Here is a 19,610-nt window from a genome sequence, read left to right as displayed (position 1 = left end):
GTGATTTCTCTCTGTCAAATAAATAAATAAAATCTTTAAAAAAAAGAAAAAAAAAAAAAGAAAAACCTGTAAGGAAAGGGGTTATTTCTAAATGTCTACATGCCATAATCAATTATGTTTAAATAACTTCTGTGAAACAACGCAAGCAATTTAATAATATTCCAGGGGACAGTCTTGGTATCATTAATGGGTAAAAAATCAGGTTTCATTTCTCAACCCTCCTGACTCACAAAACTGCCCCATAGATGGCCTTATTCACTTTCATTTTCAATTGATGTGGCAGTATTTCTTTTCTTTTTTTCTTCCTCTTCTTCCACAGGGTAGATTTTAAATGTATTCTAAGAATTGTGATACAAATCACATAATTATGGTAAGCAAAGATCTGCCCAGTCTCAGCTACTTGGCAGTAACAGCCAAGATAAAGCTGTGAAAAAAGGCCCGTCCATGTGATCATCAACAATTAAACTTGTGGATACCTCAGAAATGAGATTTATAATACAACCCTAATTTTTTAACAATACTTATGGGAAGCATTCTGGATAGATGCTTAGAAAGCAATTGCACTCCAGTGGCCTTTGAATACGGTTTTCTCTGCGATGCAAAATAAACAAGTAAAGTTTGTAAGTAAAAAAATACCAACCAAAAGTTACCAAAAAGTTACCATTACCACAAACTTAAGTATTAAAAAGAGAAGGAATCAACTGTCAAAAGTCAATCAAATTTAACCCACCAAATACGTATATTTAGACCATGAGGAGAGAGGATGTTTTACCAGGTACCTCCATTAATACACCAACAAACACAGGTAAATCCATCCGTACATTAACAGGCAACAAGGCAAAAATAAAGTAAAATGTAAAATGTGTGAGTGTGTGTGTACAGCACACATCCTCATCTTAAAATGATCCTCCTCTCTTTGAGAACAAATATAATTCTGTGGTTGAGAACATGGTCCCTGGAGTCAGACTACCTACATGTGATTCCTTAGCTCTGCCACTGACTACTAGGTGCACAACCCTGGGCAAATTAGGTCACCTCTGTGGTCTCATTCTCCTCTTGTGTAAAGAGGAACTAACAACCACATCACGTCATAGACTACTTGTAAGGATTAAATGAGTTAATATGTGTAAAGCATTTAAAATAGGGCCAGTGGAACAGTCAGGACAATATGTTAGGTATTATCCAGTACCTCCAGATCTTTAATTTTATTGCTCTACAGTATTTAAACTAAAACTCACTCACCTTTTCTATGTGGACAATACTGAAAGTTAATTTAAAACATCACAAATTCAAAATCTCCTATGCTGAGTAAAAGATATTAAACTAAGGCTTTTTAGGGGTGCCTGGGTGACTCAGTTGGTTCAGCGTCTGCCTTGGGCTCAGGTCATGATCTCGGGGTCCTGGGATCGAGTCCCGAGACCAGCTCTCTGCTCAGCGGCAAGTCTGCTTCTCTCTCTCCCTCTGTAATCTCTCTCACTTTCACTCTCTCTCAAGTAAAATCTTTTTAAAAAATGTAAAGAAATTTTTTAAATAAACTAAGGCTTTTTACTGACTACATTTTATTTAATGTTTCCAAGGTCCGATAAACTCCAACTCCATAAAACGAAGGAATAACATATTTTACTTATTGTTTCAATTAAAAAGGTCATGATATACAGTTTATAATTTGAAGTGCACTAGTCAGAATTAAAATATCCTTAATGTTAAAAAATTAAATTGTCGGGGCGCCTGGGTGGCTCAGTGGGTTAAGCCGCTGCCTTCGGCTCAGGTCATGATCTCAGAGTCCTGGGATCGAGCCCCGCATTGGGCTCTCTGCTCAGCGGGGAGCCTGCTTCCTCCTCTCTCTCTGCCTGCCTCTCTGCCTGCTTGTGATCTCTCTCTGTCAAATAAATAAAAATAAATAAAATTAAAAAAATTAAATTGTGCAGAATTGGAATGTATTTGGAAAGAGAACTATTAAGAATATCAAAGGGTCATGTATAATACTCTAATTGCTTTACACAGAAGAAAGAATGCGGGCTGGTGTCAGAGGGGCTTTAGTGGGAACTTAAACTGATAGATACATGATTTTACTTTTTGTTTAAAGATTCATTTATTTGTTAGAGAGAGCGTACACACAAGGCAGGGTGAAGGGGAGGCAGAGGGAGAAGCAGGCTCCCCGCTGAGCAAGAAGCCCTGCAGAACTTGTCCTGGGATCACGACCTAATCCAAAGGCAAATGTTTAACTGACTGAGCCACCCAGGTGCCCCAATACTTATGTGACTTCAATAAGGGTCTGAAATTGGCACAAACATAACAAAACGTTTTCTTTTTCTCCAACTTCTACCTCCAATTAAGGTTGGTCCAATTTCCCTATCCTACCCTTTAATGATGTCTGGAAGAATTCCTACAGCTTTCCCAGTAGTTTTCAGTTATTAAAAAAAAGTCCAGTCCAGTTTATTGCTATTTAAAACTTTAATCTTCAATCTTATAGTCATCTCTTTCCCTCCAAATTCATATTTGGCACATGGTCCAAGAAAGTTCAACCAGGGAAGTGGTGTAGTCTGATCTGTTTGGGGAGGAGAGGGCAATGAGGGAATCAACTGTCTCAACATGCGACCACTTCTGCAGTCCTCTGTGGAGGCTACCACCACCCTGGCTAACACAGACTATGACACAGGCAGCCAAATGATAGTTTTTCTTCTGAGGACAGGCCAGAGCTCTTTGGTGACTGAGGGGCGAGAGGCTCTAATCCAAGTGCCCATTTCCCTACCCAGAGATCTACTTCAGCTCAACCTCTTCTACTTTTGCTCCCCTCTCCAACAGAGCCAGCCCTGTCAAGGTGGCTAAAGCCTGGCTACCTTCCACACTGCCCACTTGAACAGAAATTCAAGACAAGTACAGGCTGTTCCATTGCTACCCTCTCTGTCCACACTGAGGTTTCTGTCCACTTTTCTTTATCCCTTACTCAAGTAGGCACAGATAAACCAATCAGTTGTGTAACAACTACTGTCTTGGTAATGAGGATTCTGGTTCTGCTCCACTTTTCCCTCATATTCTCAATCTCAGGACTGTTTCTCTTAGACCTTCCCACACCAAACTCCTTGGGCAAGGCCACCTCAAGGGAACAAGAAGGGAGCAAAAAGTACAATGATCCTCACCAAGGCAAACGAGCCGTGGAAAATGCCCCTCTCCTCCATTCTCTGAAAGCTTTCTGTCACACCCTAATAAGCCCTGGAAACGATTCAGACCACTAAGTGCTTGGGCTTTCTTTAGAATGTGGAATCCTTGACTTACACTTAACTCTGAGGTCCTAGTCCCCATTCTGAGCTAACTAGGAAAGTCCGGTGCTATTTACTTCTTTTATTTATTTATTTTTTTAAAAAGAATTACTTATTTTGAGAGAGAGAGAGAACGCAGGGCTGAAGGGCAGAGGGAGAGAATCTCCAGCACACTGCCTGCTGACCTATGCGGATGCGAGGCTCCGTCTCCCCACCCTAAGATCAGTGCCTGAGCGGTAACCAAGAGCCAGCCGCCCAACCGACTGAGCCATCCAGGCGCCCCTGCCACTTCTTACTCTTATTTGTTTGACCTTGGTGAGACAATTAACCTTTATTATTAGCCTCCAATTCTTAACATATAAAACCAAAAAAGCAACAAAACCTCCCATTATCAATTTGCCAGTACTCCTGGTATACAAAAGTACTTTACAAATTCAAACGTTAATAATGTGAATAAACATAACACGCACTTCCAGAAGGTATCAGGATTAGATGTAATCTTCAAGGACCCTATATAGCAGCCATTCAAACTGCTTTTGAAGATAAACCTGACCTCATCTTCTCCCACACAAATACTCTCTCACACAAACATTTATCAAGCATTACTATGTGGTAAAATAGTGTTCAGTGCTTAATTGTGCTCATTCAGTCTTCACAGAAACTATGAAAAAACTATTATTAGCCTCATTTCACATACAAGGAAATAAAGCTTAGAGAGATTAACTACTTTGGTGCACAGTCACAAACCCAGTAAACAGAGAGTAGTAAGGGATGGAACACTAAATACAGAGATAAGCAACTAAACATAGAAATAATTCAAGATTTAATGAACGTTTTAAGTTATTTGGAATCCAGAAGTCACTGTAATGGTATCAAGATCCCTTTATCTTCTTAGGCAATTAACAGCTTCTTTGTATAAAAATTTCACTATTTAACATTAACTATATGACTTTTTGTTGTTTTTTCTGAATGATGTGACCAGTAGAACCTGTTACAAACCATCTTCTACACAAACTGATAAGTTGCTAAGAAAGACTAGGAAACAGTGAATAAATTTAAAAAGAACAAAGTCTCAGTCAACACAATTAGAATAATGATGGCACTTGATTAAGAGACAGCATTACTGTAGGACTATATCCAGGAAGACAGGGATGTCTCTTTAATAATACATACCACTTCATTTCACTAAGTTTTAGTTTTGAAGAATACATTTTGAAAACTGTAGTTTAAAGAAATTTGGCTTAGGTTCTTTATAGTTAAAATACCTCGCTTTGTTTTTAGACAGAGAAACTTCATTTGCTTATTATCCCTTGCCCTAGCAGCCAGAAACAATCAACCTGGCCACTGCCAAGAAGGAAAAAATTTTCTTCTACCCTCTTAAATTCTATATTTGGGGGACTGCAAATTAAATGGACAAAAGATAGATTAGGAAGAGAAAAGACATACTGTCATTCACTTAACAGTGTTTATAGAAAGATGTGACTAAAAGAGGCAATTAGAATTTGAGGCTCATATGTTATTAGGGAAAAGAGAGGGGAGGAAGGTATTTATGGGAAAACAAATGACTTTTAGGAAAGATAAACGGGCCCTTAGGAGAGTGGATATGATATATATGGCAATGTCAGTTTAGGTGTGGAGCCACTTTTTCTTTCTTCTCCTCTCTAGTGATAAGAATCAATCATCCCTGGTTTTGGCTTAAGGAGCAGCTCTATGACAAGTTCTTCTGCGAGGCTATGCTTTTAGGCAGATAAGGAAGTTCAGGAAAAAAAGCCTATTCTCAAATACCTTCAGTTGAAAATATTTTTTATGCCACAGTGATGTATTCTGGACCCATTCACCATCAACACATATAAGTATCTGAACACTTACTGTATACAAAGCATTGAATTAGTACCAAGGGCAAAACAAAATATTTTAAGACAAAATGCAGTCACCAAGGAGCTTATAAAATAAATGAAGAGTATCAGTTAACCTAAACCTTTTATTTTCTTGTTTCTAAACACTCTTATAACAGCAAAGGAATTTTTATATATCCTGAACAAAAATGAAAAACAAATGACCAAAAAAAACAAGAAACAAAAACAAAACAAAACAAAACAAAAAACGCAAAATGCCAAGGAAAGAGTTAATACCCATACCCCAAAAAAGAATTTCTGCAACATGAGTAAGAAAAAAGATTAGAAAAATAAACAAATGAGAAAGAAATGCAAAGAACCAACAAACATATAAAACTCTGCTCAACCTTACTCAATCAAAGAAATACAAATTAAAACTATAATACTGTTTTTTCAGCTGGCAGACCGGCATAGATTGAAACAAACCGATGTTATTATGTGTTGGTGAGGGGGTGGGGGAAATACACTCAAACACTGTTGGTTGGAATGTAAATCGTTACAAAGATTTTGCAGAGCAGTTTGGCACTATAGCAGAAATGCATGGCTTCTCTTACAGTAAACACATTTCTAAGAATTCATCCTATAAAATAAAAATAGCCTCACAGGAAATGTACAAGCACCATAGCACTGTTTATCATGCAAAACAAAACAAAACAAAAAACCCACATCAAACTGACTAAATAGTCATCATTAGGGTATTGGTAAATAAAATGAAGGTATATTCATAAAAGGGAATATTGCTTGGCTACTAAAAAGAATGAGTAAGTTGATATTTAATGACAAAGAGTCCTCCTATTTATTCAGTGAAAACAAAGTTATAGAAAAAATGGTGCATAGTATCACCTCATTTTTTGGAAATGGGGAGAGGAAAAGAAAAAGAAATAAAGACAGTGGAAAAGAAAGATTACATTTATCCGGGCACGTGGCTGACTCAGTCCAAAGAGCATTTGACTCCTGACTTCAGGGTCAGGAATTCGAGCCCCATGATACAGAGATTACTTAAATAAATAAAACTTTTTTTTTTTTTTAAAGGGGGTGCCTGGGTGGCTCAGTGGGCTGAGTGTCCCACTCTTGGTTTCAGCTCAGGTTGTGATCTCAGGGTTCTGAGATCCAGCCCCATACTGGGCTCCGAGCTCAGCATGAAGCCTGCTGGAGATTCCCTCTCTCCCTCTACCCTTCCGTGTGTGGGAGTGCTCTCTCTAAAATAAATAAATAAATCTAAGGGGAAAAAAAAAAAAGACTGCATTTAACTCTGTACTTTTAACACTTTTAATCCGTGGGGTAGTGGAGGCAGGATTACAGAAGACTTTCACTGTCTACTTTATGCCTGAAGTTTCAACCAAATACGTGTAACTTCTGTAAAGGGAAGAAACTAAGGGGGGGTGGCTCAGTTGGTTAAGCGTCTACCTTTGGCTGAGGTCATGATCCTGGGGTCCTGGGATCAAGCCCCAGATTGGGTTCCTTGCCCCTCTCCCTGCCGCTCCCCCTACTTGTGCTCTCTCTCTCTAATAAATAAAATCTTTAAAATAGAGAGAAAGAGAAGAAACTAAAGAAGGCTCTATGATAATACAGTTAGGGAAACTATATTGGGGTGTTACCAGACTAAAAGCTGAGAAGGCTTGTAATAAAGAAATCTGATATATTAATAAATGGTACAAGAAACACCAAAAGACTGCCTTTAAATAATGATGCGAAAGAGCTAACTTTTAGGTATGAACCACTGAGGAAAGCTTCACAGCGGAGATAGGATTTTGAAGCATTTTGATAAGAAGGGAAGAGGGGGAAGGAGAGTCCAGGTATAGTCCATTATAATACATAATTTTAAGTGTTTTTACTAGCCATACTAAAAAAGCAAAAAGAATCAGGTGAAATTAATTTTACTCCTACTTAATCCAACATATTCAAAACAGCATCATTTCAATAAATAATCATTTAAAAAGCATAATGGGATATTTTACACACCTTTTTTATACTATCTTCAAAATGTGGTACATAATTCAGACCAGCCACATTTCAAATGTTCAACAGCCACATGCAGTATTGCCTACTATCGGGGATGGCAGAGGTCTAACGATTCTGAAAGGGAACCCAGAACTGAATACTTCGGTGATACAGGCTAATAAAATAGTAGTTTGAAGTGAACAAGAAGGCAGACTGCACCAGAGCAAAACGCCAGTCTGAGATAATCTGAATTTCATATTGTAAGCAAATAAGAAACCAAAGGAAAATATTTAACAAGTAGGAATGATGACTAAAGCACTATTTCAGGAAGATTAACTTCTTTTTCTCTACTCAGATTATATGCATAAATTCAACATGCAATTTTCTTCCCAACATTTTTATTACATGAAAGATTACTGAAACAAAAATAAAAAGAATTATCTGTCATCAAGCAACTACATTTTGTTGATTTAAGATACTTCTGAGTATTTACTGTTGAAATATTTTCATTTCATGACACTTTTAAACAATTTTTTGAAAAATGTTTTAAGAACTTTACCAAAGTTTAATAGCCTTTAACACTCCCTATCAAGAGCTTCTTTTAGCCAGAAATCTGAAATATTCTTAATTAAGTGCAAATTTAAGACATTTAAGATCTTAAACTACTGGCCTACAATACAAAAAACATTAACTGCTAATAGGAAAACTACCTACAAATTTTAACATACATAAAATGGTATCACAACCATGAAAGTCTCCAGATTTCTTAACTTCAAAATTGAGAGCTTCTAACATTTTGGATAATTTACCCAAAGGCTAAAGGGGAAAAAAAATGCTCAAGAAATGAGATAAGAAATCAGGGCATGGAAGAACACCACTGGCCACAAGCCATTCCCTTCGTTACTTACAATGACTGCCAAGGCAGGAAGAGGGACTCTACAGCCAAGAGTCAGAAACCCAGTGATGTCACCACAACCAAAAGCATTACACGACCTGCAATTTCAGCAAGAAACTGCTCTGCATTAAAGCTGGGGAATTTTCTTTCTTTCTTTCTCTTTTTTTTTTTTAAGTAGAAAATGATCTTAAGGTTCACCAAGTACCCTTCACTTTTTAAGATAAGGAAAAGGAGATCCAGATAAGTTTAGCATAGTATACAAAACTGCACAGCTAACTTAGTGGTAGAACCAGTACTAGATGTTAATTTATAAAAACTCAGAAGCCAAAACTTAAGTGAACACTTAATATATATATATATTTTTTTTCATATATATATATATATATATATATATAATTTTTCATATTTCCCAGATTACCCACATTAGCTGCATTTCTTTTTTTAAGATTTTATTTTATTTTATTTTATTTCATTATTTGAGAGAGAGAGAGCCCGAGCAGGGGGGAGTAGCAAAGGGAGAGAGAGAAAGACACCCCGCTGAGCAGGGAGCTGGATGCAGAGCTTGATCCCCAGGACCCTGAGATCATGACATGAGCCGAAGGCAGCCGCTTAACCGACTTAGCCACCCCTAGGCACTCCGATGCATATCTTTTATAATTTTTAAAAGTCAAAAAAACATTTGCTTTAAAAACTACTGAATAGGGGCGCCTGGGTGGCTCAGTGGGTTAAGCCGCTGCCTTCGGCTCAGGTCATGATCCCAGGTCCTGGGTTCGAGCCCCACATCGGGCTTACTGCTCTGCAGGGAGCCTGCTTCCTCCTCTCTCTCTGCCTGCCTCTCTGCTTACTTGTGATTTCTCTCTGTCAAATAAATAAATAAAATCTTTAAAAAAAAAAAAAACTACTGAATATTTTCAGAAACATTCTCCTTCTGCTTCCTGGTTTACAGTCTTACTCTCAAGGCTACTTTCTCAGGAAAGCCTTCCAAAGCACCTATACTCTAAACAGACAAGTTTCTTTATTACACACTCTCATAAGCTCCCTGTATGGATATATTTTTTTAAAGATTTTATTTATTTATTTGACAGAGAGAGAGCACAAGTAGGCAGAGCAGCAGGCAGAAGGAGAGGGGGATGCAGGCTCTCCACTGAGCAGGGAGCCCGATGCGGGGCTCAATCCCAGGACCCTGGGATCATGACCTGAGCCAAAGGCAGCCGCTTAACTGACTGAGCCACCCAGGCGCCCCATGAGTCTTAATATAACTACAATTAGACAATTATTTGTGAAATTATTTAATAACTATCTTCTCTACCTAGGTCTTACACTGGTATTTCTCAGGGCTGTTCTAGGCTCTTTGCTGTGTACAGCAGGATAATATAACCATGTAATTATACAAAGAATTGCTATTATGTGTGTATTTTTCTTTAGATACTCAAAAAATGACTTTACAAAAGGTGAAGAGCCAAAAGATAGTGGATTTACGCTGTTCACCTGCCTAGAGCCATCCTTTCTTTGGGGGAAACAACCACTTTTCCCATCTCTCATGGTTCTAGGAAGGCATTCAGTGCTGGTGTTTAACTGGCTCTCTGACTGCTCTGGGACAGTAAGCTAGCCCTGGCCAATGATGGCACCCCAGACTCCACATAGTCCCAATAAGAATCTCTCCATGAGACAGAATATATGCATACCCTTTCTACATCTTGACTCCACAGCAGTAAGAGCCATATAAGCCTGGAGTTGCCAGTGGCTATCCTCTGCCAGATGAAAGTCCTGCCTGAAAATCAAACCCAGAGAGTGGAGAGTAGATAAAACAGACCCCTTAATTACATCATCCAAACATTGAGATCCGAATTTCTAGTCTTTTTAAAAACTTGAAGTACGGGGGGAGGTGACAAGCCTTTTTCCCCTTTAAGCTCATTTGTGTTGAGTCTGTCATTTGGAAGCAAAAATCACTTGAGAAAGCCACCCAATTCTCTTTAATAGAATATACAACCTACATGGCAATTGCTCCCAAATATCTACCCACAGTTCAAACCTCTCTCACACTCCAGCCCCATAGGTGTAACTGCCAAGTGGAAATCTCTACTTGGTTGTTAAAACCCCATATTATCAAAACTAAGCTATTTTCCTTCACAAACCAGCTCTCATTTTTCATCTCTACCCTATCACGTTTCCAAACTAGAAATCTGCAAGTCATTCTTGCCAATCCCATTCCTTCTCTCACCCATAGCTAATTACCAAGTTCCGTCCATTCTAGACCCTAATTATCTGCCACCTTCCTAATCTGGGCCAAGATGGAACAGGTTTCAGTGTCCCTACAAGTTTCAGTGTCCTCAGTCTTCCTCTCTTCAAAATGATTCTCCACTATATACCTAATCTCCTTAAACTGCACATCTGATTATTTTATCCCTATACTTGATATACCCCATCCTCTTTCTTAAATCAGTAGCCAATTGTATACAACTAGAGGAATAGCCAAGCTCCACTGTTTCACACCTAATTAGTAGTACAAACAAATATATACACCCTAAAGAAAACAAAATTCATCCGGGCGCCTGGTTGATACAGTTGGTTGAGCAACTCTTTTTTTTTTTTTTTTTTTAAGATTTTTATTTATTTATTTGACAGGCAAAGATCACAAGTAGGCAGAGAGGCAGGCAGAGAGAGAGGAAGGGAAGCAGGCTCCCTGCTCAGCAGAGAGCCTGATGTGGGGCTCCATCCCAGGACCCTGAGATCATGACCTGAGCAGCGGCTCAACCCACTGAGCCACCCAGGCACTCCATGAGCAACTCCTGATTTGGGCTCAGGTCCTGGTCTCAGGGCTATGCTAATGACCGGTGTCAGGCTCTGTGCTTGGCAGAGTGTCTGAGTTTCTCTCTCCCTCTGCCCCTTCTCCACTGTGTTCTCTCATGCTCTCTCTAATAAATAAATCTTTAAAAAAAAAAAAAAGTTAATCAGAACCATAAAAGTATAAAAATGGAATGACACCAGAGTAGCTCAAATTCACCTGTTTTTAATAAAAGATATTAAAAAATAATTTCCTTACCTAGTTGATGTCTATATGAACTTGGTTTGGGGACCCACTGGGCCCTCGACACTCTGATCTACTAAAGCCCTGCTCTAATCTAGTGCTGTCTTCCAAAACCAGTACTGGGGATCTCTAGGCACATCATTTTGTTTTTATTTTTAAAGAACTGATAGCCTTTAAAATATTAGCTACAAAAACTGATATACAACTATGATTTAGAAAAATATCCAAACATTTATAATGATTTTTGTATTTACTTTTTAAAAAACTAAGTATATGATGATTGTTAATGATGACACGTAAGTACTGGGTATTCTCTTTAAAACAGTCCAAAAATGGGGACGCCTGGGTGGCTCAGTTGGTTAAGCAGCTGCCTTCGGCTCAGGTCATGATCCCAGCGTCCTGGGATCGAGTCCCACATCGGGCTCCTTGCTCAGCAGGGAGCCTGCTTCTCCCTCTGCCTCTGCCTGCCACTCTGTCTGCCTGTGCTCGCTCTCTCCCTCTCTCTCTCTGACAAATAAATAAATAAAATCTTTAAAAAAAAAAAAAAAGTCCAAAAATTGGCTATCACAACTCTCCCACAATTCCGCCTTTACATTATCTGCACGATTTTGTGAAAATTAAGCTCTCAGAAAGCTGAGATTGCCTCACAATCAGACTGGCATAACTAGTTGTAGGAGACCCCATCCAAAAATAAATATTTCTCTATACTGCCTAAAATGCTTTACTTGTTAAAAAAAAGTTTAACAAGCATCCTCTTTAAAAAAACAAAAACAAAAACAAAAACTTTTCACAGTAACAACAGAACTACAAGTCACTCCCACATAAGTGTGGTTTAAATTCTTCCCTACATCTATACTAAAGGAATGGGAGCTTTGCTTAACTGAGAAAAACCCTTTTTGTCAGTCCTAAGGCACACATATTTTTCATATTTTAGCATCTCTGAAAATAGGGTCCATCTTACAATTGATGGCTTCTTGAAATTACCTAGAAGCAGATTTTCTTTATGAGTGGTCCATAAAAGTATGGTGCATCTTGTCCCTTCAATACTTCAATACAACTCAGCATTTAATCTTATAAGTGTTAAAAAGTTAGACTGACCTGGTCAGTATGGACCTTGAAATATTTAAAGGCATTCTAAAAACATAAACACTAATAAAAAGTGGGAGAGGGAAGGACTTCCTAGTTCAAAATATAGCCTGAGGGGAAACCCATTTTCCTTTCTCTTTATGGCTCTCTGCTCCCCAAATCTGAAAACTGGATCAGTACTACTATAACTGATGTCCAGCCACTACTAGGCTAGACACAAGCCTTTCTCCATTTATTCATTTTAAAATGCAACAAAGTCAGTTACAGACCCAGGTGGCAGGTTAGTAGTGGAACTAATATTTTTATACTAATCGCTATAAAAGACCAAATAACTCACAGAACTGCATTATCAACATGTGCATATCACTATATATAAATGATACTTCAATAAAGTTGATTTTTTTGAAGGTTTTATTTTTAAGTAATCACTACAACCAAGATGGGCTCGAACTCCCCACCCAGAGATCAAGAGTCCCATGCTCCACCAACTGAGCCAGCCAGGCACCACAATAAAGCTGATTTTTTTCAAAAGACAAATTAGTAAGTGCAGTAAGAAAATACTAGATAAAAATTGTCCTTAACCAAAAAACCCTTCCTTCCAAAGGAATTCCTTCAAAAGGGATTTCATTCAGAAGAAAATGGGAACGATTTCAGAAATGGGGAAAAGCACATGTGCAGAAAGCAAAAATAGTGAGAAACAAGAATAAAGGAAATCTGAGATAAATTCCCTGGAAAGAACTTCATTTAAGAAAAGACACTGGAAACTTCTAAGTAGAGAAGTGACAAACTGGGCTTCAATATTAACTTAAGCAGAATGGCATAAAATAAACCAGATAAACCTGAAAGTGAAGGCGAAAAGATTGTAACACTGGCCCAGGTGCAATGAGAACCTTATTCAGTTAGCAAAAAAAAAAAAAAAAAAATCAATGAATCAATCAATCATCAAATATATAAATACATACACAATATATACTGTTGCATATAAATTTATATCAAATCAAAGAATTTTAAAGAAAAAGAACTGTGTGGAAACAAAGTAACAGCAAATTTGAAAACTCAATAAATAAATCTCCGGAAAAAATATTAAACACTAAAACTCACACAAGAAATAGAAAACCTAGGCAGACCAACAGTTCTTAAATAACTGAAATGGTATTCAAAGTCTTCTACAGAGAAGAAACAAACAAACAAAGCCTGAATGGTGTTATAGGTGAGATTTGCCTAACTCTCAAGATAATTCCAGTCTTTATAAAATGCTTCTAAGGGGTGCCTGTCAGTTCAGCACCTGATACTTGGTTTCAGCTCAGGTCATGATCTCCGGGTTGTGGGATCAAGCCCTATGTCTGCTCAGCATGGAGTGAGCTTGAGATTATCCCCCTCTCCCTGACCCTCCCCCCACACTTCAGTGCCCTTTCTCTCTCTCTGAAATAAGTATCTTTAAAAAATACATAAAAATACATAAAATGCTCTTGAAATGAGAAAAAAGAAAGCTGCCCAATTCATTTTATGAGTCTATAACCTTCATACCGACATGTATCAAGACTTGTACCCACATCACCAGGAATAAAGTGGAACAATACGGTGACAGTAGAAGCAATAGATGTAGACTGCAGGTAAGATGTGACGGAATGGAGAAAGGTCTGGGTTTGGTATGACATCAACAGAAATAAGGAACACCAGGGAAACAAGTTTGGTAAGGAAGAGTTCAGTCTGAACCAGAACAACCAGGTAGAGGTATGTATAAAGCAACCGGGAAAAACAAGGATCTGCAGGCAGAGAAATAGAGAATGAGATCTGAGAATGATTCAGACAGAAGGGCCTGAACAATAAAAATGCCAAGGGACTAGTGACATATAGAAAAGTGATCTGAAAAGTGAAACCTGGAGAACACATATTAAGCAGGAAGAATGGAAAGGGGCAAAGGGGGGAACAAAGTCAGTATATCACAGAAGCCCTTTGTCCTACTCCTACTCAACCTTCAGAATGGTTCCAAAGTGATGTTTTAAGGCCTTCCCGGATTGTCCCAGCACCATCAGCACCAGGTCGGGTTCCCATTTGAAGCTCTTCTAATACTGTGCACTTTAATTATAATCAGTTATAGTTAACTACAGAATTCCTTCTTCAATCTCTGTCTCCTCCACTAGACCTTAAGCTCCACGAGAGCAAGGACAATGTCTGCTGTTGCATCCAACTGCCTTGCAGGGTGGGTCAGAATATGACTAAGTGTTGAATAAAATGGATATATGAAAAAAAAAAAAAAAAAACACAAGGAAAGGCATTTCAAGAATGAGAAGATGATGTTAAATATCACATAAAGCTCAAGGAGATTATTTAGAAAAGGGGCTTAAATGTGTTATTTAGGTTATAGGTAGCCCTTGTGAAGGTGAACTGCAGATAACAAGGGGTTAAGAAGTGAAAAATTAAATTAAATTAAAATAAAATAGAAGCGAATGGATGGCCAGGAAGTAAATGCAGAAAAAGTAAACTGCTCTTGGCAATCTTCAGAGATGAGATTATGGAGGACTGATTTTTAATTTTGCTTCAGTTTTGCAATATTTTACAATTTTTCTTTAATGAACATCTATTACATTTACAAGGAGACTTTTTTTAATGTTAATATGATTTTAAAAGGAAGAGCAGCAACATGACAGCTTGAGGGAGTAGCATGTTCAAGGAAAGGTTTTTGTAAACTGAAAAAATCTTAAGCACATTTATACTCTCAAGAACCCTAAAAGAGAGTAACCCCTACTCCGTTAAGTAGGAGAGAGCAGAAAAATGAAACAAGGTGTTAACTAAGAGGAAGGACAAAAAACATTCACGGAGATGGAAAGAAAAGATGACAGAAGTAACCCAATACATTCTGGAAGGAGATCCCACTGAATGCCTCAAGCTTTTCAGTAAAGGGGGTGGAGAAGTGACAAAAAGTTTTAAGTGAGTTCCACGAACACTGTGCAGAGGGGGAACACCCAAAACCACGAGTGGAATACTGGTTCTATGAAAGGGTATTCTGAATTTCCATCACTCTTTTGTAAACTCGACCCTTTTCTAGCTCAGAACTGCCCATATTTTTGCTTTAAGTTCAAATATTTAAATAATACTCATCCACAGACTTTTTATTTCAACTGAAAACAGTGATAAGCATTAAGTTACTTTCTACTGCAATTCAGAGTTGAACTCTTGTAAGTAAATACAATAAAAGAGTTGTTTTCAACTCAAGCAACAAAACAGAGATCAAGTTCAAGTAACTGCAAAGTGCCGTAAACGTAATAAAACTGTTTGCAGAAAGAGGTTTTGTTGTTGCTTTCAAACTCATCCTAAATCTCGCTCTGACAGTTCCTGAATAGCAGAGAAAACCCTGGGTTCAAATCCCAGCTCACCCAGACAAGCTACTGAACCTCTTTGTGTCTCGGTTTCCTCGTCTTAAAAATGAACACAATAACTAGGGTTATCACAAGGATTAAATGACGTCACACAGGTGAATGCGCCAAGTTCGCACTGTGTACTCAAAAGAGTTTGGTAACCATTTATTTGAAAGAGAAAAACTGCAGCCCCCTGACCAAGTAAAACATCTGAGAGCATGGACGAGTATACAAGTCACAAAACACCAGACCCTTAACACATCACACATTATTTTTCTTTCCTGACGCAAGCTATTTTTTTTCCTGCCAAATCTTTCCACTAGGAGTCTGGAAAGACCCGGGGGGGGGGGGGGGGGGGGGCGGGGGGGTATTGGCGGGGGGTAGGTTACACTCAATCCGGCAGAAAGTTTTCAGATACTGAAGTGCAGAATCACAACAGACATGGCAGCGGAGGCCGCGCAGGCAACAGGTGAACCTCGGAGAAACCTGGCACATTCCCGCGGGCAAGTTTTGAGGGGGGGCTCGCAGCTCCCCCTGGCTCTACCACCCCACGGAACACTTTTTCCCCCCTCCTTCGCCGCAGCGGAGAGAGACAAATCGCGACTATCAGCCTCGCAGCTCCTGGGCGAGAGAGGTGAGCGCCTTTCCCATTTAAGGATTCAAGAAGCGTCCTCGGACGCGGCTTTCGCCCACACCGCCTCCCCAAACTCTGCCTGAAACCCGTAGGTGGGGAACAAAAGAGGGGCCGGGTGGCGGGGCCGCCGCGGGGGGCTGCGAGGAGCAGACGTCGGGCGTCCGGGCGGCCGGGGCCCGAGATGGGGGTGCCCGGCGGTGGGGCCCAGCGGGCCGCGGCCTGACCCAGCCGGGACGGCGCGGACCCCGCGAGGCGGTCCCGCCGGGCTGCACCCCGCTCGGGCCTCCCGCGCGCGCCCGGCTGCCCCCGAAACTTCGCCCCGCGCCCGCGCCGGCCTCCCCGCCTTCGCCACCGCCGCCGGCCTCTCCCGGCGCGCACACGCACTCACAGACTAGCCAACTCACCCGGCCCCCGGGGAAGTCATCGTCCAGCCCTCGGCGCGGAGCGGGGTGGGCGCGGCGAGCCGCCGGGGCGCGGCGGGGGCCCGGCTCGGCCTCCGCCCTCGGCGTGCAGCGGCCCCGGCCCGGTCGCCCCTCGCGCGGCCGTGCGATCTTCGTCTCGCGCGGACGGACGCACCGAAGTCCGAGCCTTCCTGCTCGCTCTCCCCGCCCTCCTCCCTCCTCCTTCGTCGAGCGCCAGCAGGCAGATTCCAATCTCGGCAGCCGCCGCCGCCGCCGCCGACACTCGCACGGGGTGGAGGGTGGGGGGGGGCCGGCGCGGGCGCGGGGGCCGGGGGGGAGGGGCGGGCCTCCGCCGGAGTCGGAGCCGCGCGCGCGCACTGGGAAGGCACCCGCCCCGCCCCGGACGCGAAAGGAGCCGAGCGCGCGGCGGAAGCGCCCGAAGGGTCCGCGAGGCCCGGCGCCCCCTTGCCGGCTGCGGGCCCTTGTCCCCGGCAGCGGGGCGCCGGGCTGCCGTTGGGGGGGTTTTCTCCTCCGCGCTTCCCCACCGGCCCCTCCCCACCGAGCAGCCCTACCGCTGCCGCGGCGGGGCCGGCTCGTCTCCGGGAGCCGCGTCCTACAGACGCCGCGCGCGAGACGCACACGACGGAGCGCCGTGGAGGGGCGCGGACACCGCCGACGCGGGCTGCGCTCGGGCCGGGACCTCTGGGACGGGCCGGCCTCCCGGATCCCTTAGCGTGGACCACTTCTCTGACACACTCTAATGCTCCACGTGAGCCTCAGCACTCACACACCGTGGCGAGGACTTGCCAGGTCGTGGTAGTGGTCGTGGCGACAAAGAAAGGAGAGTGTGGCCACACTACATCCATTATCCACCCACCGCGCCCCGGTTCCTGGGCTGGGCTCTCTGCCAGTGTGCAGAAGCCTAGGTAGGCCGGCGCAGGTGGGCGGGCGCCGAGGCAGCTGCGGGGAGACAAGGCATCTCCGCTTCCCCCCACCCTCCCCCGCAGCTGGGAGGCCCGGCCGCCCAGGGCCCTGTGACCTGCGAGCCCGTGAACTCCTAAGGCAGAAGAGCGGCGGCGTTAACCCGGGCCAGCTGAAGTCAGCGGACTATAAATATTGCTCCCGCCTCTACCTTGGCTCGCTCTTAGGACCTCTTGTGCCCTCCGGAGTCTCATTCCCTCCCTTTGGAAAATGCAATTAATTGTCACTACTTCTCTTCTAGCATTTCTCCTCATTCTTCGGGTAAAATGCTGTTAAACGTATTCAGTATCCTGTATCCGAAGAAAGAATATGGGCCCCCTTTTAACAACCAAATGTAACCTTAATCTCTTTGCTCAGTGTTGCAACAGTTATGTATCGTGTTAAATTAAGTCTCTACAAAAGATAACTCTTTTTAAGTCCTTTTATAAATCACTTTTTCAGCTAGGTAAGAAGAAAAAGGGAAGAAAAAGAATGTGCCAAGCACTGGAATTTGTTTTTATACGCATTCTCCCTAAAGAGATGTTTAGATTCCAGAGAATTCCCTTTTAATCATGTTTAAATGTCTAAATTCTTTTACATTCTTGTTTAAAGATTTTTTTTTCCTTTTTCCTTTTACAAACCACGTTTGCCCTTGATGCCTCAGATACCTTCTGTAATTCCAAGGTTTTGTTGTTGTTGTTGTTGTTTTTCAACTCCGGCAATTCTCATTTTTTTAATGAACTCTAGAGCTGTCTCAGGTTTGAGAGTCAAGAGTTGTAGTATCTTGCTGTGCAGCGAAAATGTATGATAATAGGAGTTTTCTTGCATCAACCATGAATTTCCTTTCATCAACTAAAACTTGTCACTTTTTCAAGTTTTCTACATTTCTGCTTTATGTTTAGGGGAAAGGGTGAACCTTTTACTGAAGGAGATTCAGACTCATTGGCCAAAGAACTCAGTGATGTATGCTGAGCAATGTGTCATGGCAGATAAAATCATGACAAGTGTGTTAAAATACCCTCTGAAGCCTGCTTCGATTTTTAGGCATATGAGTCAGTCCATGAAATAGACAAGAATTTCAGTTTAAAATTTAGTGCATCAAATTTCTGAAACTAGCAAATCAGTGTTGCCTGGGTTTTGTTATATGCCACTGTAGAAATGATGACAAAATAGAGGCATCCTGTCATGATATCTTTGCATCTCTGTGGAAGGATCTTCTTTTCAAGTCTTTGGGTTACTTGACATTCTTTTGTTCTCTTTAGATAAAGCACACTAGTGACCAAGCTTAAAACCCTCCCATTTTCACAGCAGGCACCCTACCTACCCACCACTGAGTAGAGCATGGTGTTCTCTCTGGTTCCTGGCATGTGTATGCATGCCAGCTTGTTTCTTCAGTTGGCCCACTAAATGAACAGAGCAGCCAGGAAGCCCAAGGAGACACCTGGACACGTGTTGTCTGGCCCCCAAACTCCAGCAAAACCTCAAGGTCCAATTTTTTTTTTTTTTTTTTAAGATTTTATTCATGTGACAGAGATCACAAGGAAGCAGAGGCAGGCAGAGAGAGAGAGAGAGGGGAGGAAGCAGGATCCCTGCTGAGTGAGAACCTGAAGCGGGGCTCATCCCAGGACCCTGAGATCATGACCTGAGCTGAAGGCAGAAGCTTTAACCCACTGAGCCACCCAGGTTCCCCTCAAGGTCCAGTTTTAACATTCTCTAATGTGATGGCTTTCCTTTAAGAAGGTTAATAGAGGGACGCCTGAGTGGCTCAGTTGGTTAAGCAGCTGCCTTTGGCTCAGGTCATGATCCCAGCGTCCTGGGATCGAGTCCCGCATCGGGCTCCTTGCTCGGCGGGGAGCCTGCTTCTGCCTCTGCCTGCCATTCTGTCTGCCTGTGCTTGCTCTCTCTCTCCCTCTCTCTCTCTGACAAATAAATCAATAAAATCTTAAAAAAAAAAAAAAAAAAGAAGAAGGTTAATAGAATGGCTGGAAGCCACCTTTTCTTCCTCTGCACAGTTTGAGGTGTAGGCCCCAAGAGCGGCAGTTGCATACTCAAATCATATAGCTTTAGTTTGGAATGTAAAATTACCCTTCTACAGTTTGCAGATCCTCAGACACCTTCCCTGATTGCGGGTCTTAAATTCGCACCCACAGC

At 41.7% G+C, this 19,610-nt stretch overlaps 1 protein-coding gene across 2 annotated transcripts in view; it reads right to left on the bottom strand.

The window, feature by feature from the left end:
- The window catches only part of BMPR1A (bone morphogenetic protein receptor type 1A), a 138,588-nt gene extending 121,957 nt beyond the window's left edge, over positions 1–16,631 (bottom strand). For both annotated transcript variants that reach the window (XM_047702091.1, XM_047702090.1), the window contains exon 1: positions 16,503–16,631. The gene's annotated coding sequence lies outside the window, so the exon portion shown is untranslated. The remainder of the gene's footprint in view (positions 1–16,502) is intronic.
- Between the last annotated feature and the right edge of the window lie 2,979 nt (positions 16,632–19,610).

The sequence above is a fragment of the Lutra lutra genome, chromosome 14 (assembly GCF_902655055.1).
Source record: "Lutra lutra chromosome 14, mLutLut1.2, whole genome shotgun sequence".
Lineage (NCBI taxonomy): Eukaryota > Metazoa > Chordata > Mammalia > Carnivora > Mustelidae > Lutra > Lutra lutra.
This window is presented reverse-complemented; position numbering and strand designations above follow the sequence as displayed.